Here is a 5,920-nt window from a genome sequence, read left to right on the forward strand (position 1 = left end):
CACAGTAAAATTTTAACCGCATTACGTCTTGTTCTTTTTTGTTACCTACAGGTTCCAAATAAAAGTATACATACAAGCCATGGATAGAATAGATAGAGCCCTAAGCCTGCATGGCTTACATCATCCCTCAAATTGTAAATACGTACTTGGTGATTGTTTATTTGATACTTTAAGCTTTTAATGGGTTTTAAGCAATCTACTCCAAACATACATAAAATCATAATCGATAGTTTCCTAGTAGCTCTTAAAAACAAAAACCACAATGCAACCACATGCATGCGTACTTTCTTGACACTTGATGTACTTTCAACTTTACATGGAGTATACACAAGAGAAGAATACTTTCACCGTATACGATTACCAGCTTTAGCCAATGGATTATGGGGTGACCATTTCTACATTTTCTGGTCAGCAAGGTGTTTTGCTTGTTCAATCACACTGTGGTCCTCAACTCACATAAAACCATACATTACATATATCGACAAATGCCACATGCTTTCCTTCAATATTTTATACGATGACCAAACTGGACATACAGGACACTTCGAGCCATTAACACATCTTGAACACTTTGTACAAACAACATGCGAAGATCAAATCACAACACAACTGGACATGCAATTAGCAAAACACGATCCACAACGAATCCAAGAATATGATTATATAGATGGAGATTCGCTTTTTGATAGTAGTTCTTACTTACTTGAAAAACGTTTTACCTCTCAACAGGTATGCTTTGAGGCTATTAAATAGTTACAACTCGCATTTCAATACTCAGATATTACAGTTTATAGTATACAGTATTCCTTTGACCAAGAACTCTTCAAGTTGCATGGAATTAGTACCATGGATGAATACTACGTTAACATGTGTAAAAGCGTTATTGAAGGTGGTTCAAAAGGTGACTTCTTCATGCTATATTGGATAGTAGAGTGGATATAAAAAAACATAATACTTTGGTCACATGCAACAAGTCAGCCATTTCTTCAAATAAATATCAACCCTAATCTAGAGAAAATGCATTTAGTATACTATGATACACAACAAAATAACGGTCACTATGAACTAGTAATTATTAAAAATAAAGCGAAAAGAAAATTTGAAAACTTTGAGAAAGATGAAAAAATACAAAATTGTAAAGTTTGACAAAATAAAAAAGTAGAACATGAGAATGAAGATCCTAACAACTATAACAATGTAACACCATCCCAGAATACAAACACAAGTATATCCATACTAGACAAAATATTACATGAAAGACGATTAGTGAGAGTACTAAGCTATAGCTACAATGTAGGAGATTGTCTTTTTGATAGTATCTCTTATATGTGAAAATTTGTTTACACAAGCCAAGAAATACGAAACAAAGCTACTTCAAAATTTAAAGAAGAACTTATCCAACAAACTGAACATGCACTACAAATTGTGCAAGTACACTTGACACACGATTACTTGAACATCGTATACAATATTTATACTATTGACCAATATTCAGCAGGTATGGCTACAAACGATGCTAATGGTGGGTTGTGGGGTGACTCAGTAATATTGTATTGGATCGCAAAAGCGCTTAATATAAACATTACTATTTGGTCTAGCTCAACAACCCGCCCATTTTTAAAGTGCACGTTTGAAAATTCTTATACATGTGATATTGTATACTATAATATGTTTCAGAATAATGATTACATCTAAGTTATGAAATGAACAAACCAAATCAAAGACATGAAGACAACAAGATAGTGATGATAATATTGAAATCTCTAACGAAGAGGCCGTCGATGCTTGTATAGATACACTTGTACATGATTTCATGGATTCAGGTGAATTTTTTGACACCGCATCTAATATTATAACAATAGCGTCTTCATAAGAATACCATCCACTTGGATTTTTCAAAGATGAGGATTGTGAAGAATTAAATTTTCCAAAATTATTCTATGGCAACGAGAGAAGAAAAACAATAAAAGGAAGAATCAGCTACCAAAAAATAGCACAATGGGAATTAACAAACCAAGACCGACGATTTGCTACACATATTACTAATATATTTTTCAAGATGATCAAAGTTATGATCCAACAAATCGCATCATCATCATGAATTTGGCTTCGAAAAGGAAAACTCAAAAATAGAATCATTTATGCAAAAGAGGTTAAAAGCTGACCTCGATCGAAGATTACGTTCAGACATAGGCTACTGAGACCTGCAACGGTTGCATACATCACCAGACTACCTTGAACAATTGTGAAAGAACCTATTTGCTATGATACGTCAACTTGGTCCACCTACATTTGTGATGTTTACTAGCGGAGAACGCCTTTGGGAACCTCTCCAACAAGCTCTACAAATACTAGCAAAAGACAATGATAACCAAGATACTAGTAAAGATAACATACATAAACTAATTAGACAAGATCCCATTACATGTGCACGTTACTACTCACACAGAACTTCTTCACTTAGAGAACTTCTAAAACGTAGCCTAACAAACATATGCACTAATCCGTTTTCACCACAGCTTATAAGTCTATGGAAATCTAATATGGACACCCAATATATCTTGGAGCCATATGTAGCAGCATCATACTGCACATCGTACCTCACAAAATGCGACAACACAATGATAAAAACTTTTAATGCAATTATAGAGGAATGCAAGCATGAGCAAGGTGATGCTGCTACGCATATCAAGCAACTTGGATCAGCATTCTTAAACACGCAACAAATGTCTGCTCAACAAGTAGTGTTTATAATACTCTTGCTACCCCTGTACCATGCCTCTAGATCATTCCAATTCATTAACACGGCACCTATAGAAGACCAATATTTTGTACTGAAACGTAATTATGAGCTTCAAGCCTTACCTGACAATTCGACGGACATAATGTGTACATCTGTTACAGAAAAATACAAGGCACGTCCCTCTTGCCTTGACAACTGTACCCTATCTAACACTGTTGCATTTTATAATTACAAAATGAGAGCTTTAGAAAGCGGAAAAAAGAAAGAATCATAAGATCAATAAAATACAATAGAAATCGTGACCTTGAAAACCACTACAGAGAGATGGTCTTACTACATTTACCTTTTCAAGGAAACGAATAAAATTTGAAAGGTTCACATACAACATGGAAAGACCTCTACAATCTCCACATTGATAGTATAACAAATAACGTAAAGAAATACACACATGCTTACTGTAACAAAGAAGGCTCTAACTGGAATAACTTTGAAGAAAATGCTCATCAATTGTCAAAAGACAATGACGACTTCATAAGCTCAACACCAACCGACTTTCATGAGAACTATATCAAGTTAACTAATGTTGCAAATGTCGAGTTATATAACTTAACCTACGAAGAAGATAGCAAAAAGGCTAAACACGCTCGACATCTACCATTTGGTGGAGTGCACGTTTTCTTTTTTGGTGACTTATATCAAATCCTGCCTGTACATAACAGGTGGATATTCACACAAGAAGGTATACTACCTACAAACATCTGGACACATAATTTCAAGTACTATGAACTCTCACAAGTTATGCGGCAAACTGACACCGAGTTTGTGAATATCCTAAACAAATTTCGAAAAAACAAACAAACATAGAAAGAAATCAATACAATAAACGAAACATGTTTCCGCGAACCTCCAGTGACTTGACAATACCACACTTATTCTACACTCAAAAGGCTACAACCAACATAACAACATCGTTTTCTAAAAAACCCAAGTTGAAATTCACATCTTCGAAGCAAAAGAGTTTTACAACGAACATTTTAAAACAAGCATAATGTTACCAAATAATCCAAACAAAACAGCTAGTTTACATAAAACGCTAGAGTTAAAGCCATCAATGTTAGTAGAACTATAACATATGGATTGGTTAACGGAGCAGATGGCTACTTTTGCGCATCAACAAAAATAGATACGAATGATCCAATTATTTGGATACAATTCCTTCAACCATGTGTAGGTGCACAAACACGAGCCCGATATGCAGACTTATATACAGATTGCATACAACACAATTGGACATGCATCTTCCCCGTCTCGAAAGAGATACAAATAGGACACCACAACGCAAATACAGTAATCAGAAAACAATTTCCAATACAAAGAGCTGCAGCTCGTACGATAGATCGATCACAAGGTTTAACTCTAGAACAGGTAGCTTTCTACCCAGCAAACATTACTAGCCATGGGCTAACATACATTGCACTATCACGTATAAGATCAAAGGAACACTTATACCTACTATCACCACTTACAGATTCGAAATTTCATGTGGACAATGCCGTCGAAGAAGAAACTAAACGACTATTGATAGAATCCTCATGGCAATTTTCAATGTTACAAATACAAGTTACAAGACTTCACTGCAGGTCACCACAATATATTGACATTAAACACTCGCTCTTTATCGGCACATGCAAACGATCTAAAAGCACAATACTTTATGGAATACAGTCACATCATTTGTTTAACAGAAGTCAACATGCCTCAAGTAACAACATGCTTCACTAGTAGCAACAACAAATACAAATCTATCATAGCTCCTAGTAAACGCGCAACAACACTTCTCTATGATAGTGAATATACTTTAAAAGAAGCACTCGTAGAAACAACTGATTATGACATAATCGAAACAACATTACAGGCTACCTAACACACATTACTCCATATCATAGCAATATATCGTTCACCTTCTAGTAACCAAACAGCTTTCCCAACAGTAATGAGCAACAAGATAAAGACAATACCAACTAACACTGTAACCTTCATCCTTGGTGACTTTAACATTGATATGCTCACAGATAGTAAAGAACAAAGAACATTGCAATCATTAATGTCAGCTAATCATCTAGTACTAGCAAGCAGCTTACCAACAATCAATTACAAATCACTCCTATATCATATATAGACAAATGCACCACTATCAAAATAAGTTGCCAATAACATACCGATCTATTGGTCAGATCATGACGCAGTGATACTATCGTACAAAACACCATCGTATATGCCTTCATTCAAAATGACACAAAAAACTTGACAATAGAAAACTTCATACTTGGAAACTTGGAACTTGAATCTGAGATAGCTAGAAAAATGGACTTTCAGATTCCTATTCCTCGGTTAAGATGATCGGTAAATTGCTCTCTTTCTATTAATACTAAATACATCAACAATCGATCCCTTCAAGTATGCTCGTAAATAATTCGATCGATAACCGATCCTTTCAGGTTAATTTATTACTAACTCGCATCAATGCTTACTTACCTTATTTCCCTCTCTTTCACATCTTAACTTTTATTGAACTATAGCTACTTTTACTAAACAAGCAGTTCTCTTCACTAGCAAAGTTTTAATGGCACTAACCAAATCTTGCTGTATTTTACAAGAAAGAAATCAACGTCCTGCAACAAAAAAAACAAAGACCCGAACGATTAAGTCACTAATTGAAATACAGGTAAATTGCATACGAAGTCATGTAAATTGAATCATGGCTACAATCTAACCTACTTTCTTTTAACTCGTTCACAGGTCATAGCAATGACGAGATCAACAATAGTAGTGTAGCAACAAAACTGCAAGTCCAAATATTGAACCCATTCAAAAACCCTATAAACAAAGCATGATCAACTTCTTCGACAACATCAAAGTTCTTACTACTTAGTCACATCAAATGATATCTACAAGATTCGTCTCACTATACTGGCACAATCAAACATTTCAATATCAAGTTTTTAAGGCTCCACATAACTTATGCCTTTCTTTGAGCTCCTCTTAGAGAGTTATAAATTTTCTTTAATTCTTTAATTAATTTAGATTTCCAACTCGAAAATATTTTGACCAAAAAACGAGTCACTCTTTAAAAAAAAAAAAAACACTTTTATTCTTTCTTTCTATCATTTGTTACTT

The sequence above is a fragment of the Dipteris shenzhenensis genome, chromosome 17 (assembly GCF_047967505.1).
Source record: "Dipteris shenzhenensis isolate YYH24624 ecotype China chromosome 17, Dip_SZ_1.0, whole genome shotgun sequence".
In the NCBI taxonomy this organism is placed as follows: Eukaryota; Viridiplantae; Streptophyta; class Polypodiopsida; order Gleicheniales; family Dipteridaceae; genus Dipteris; species Dipteris shenzhenensis.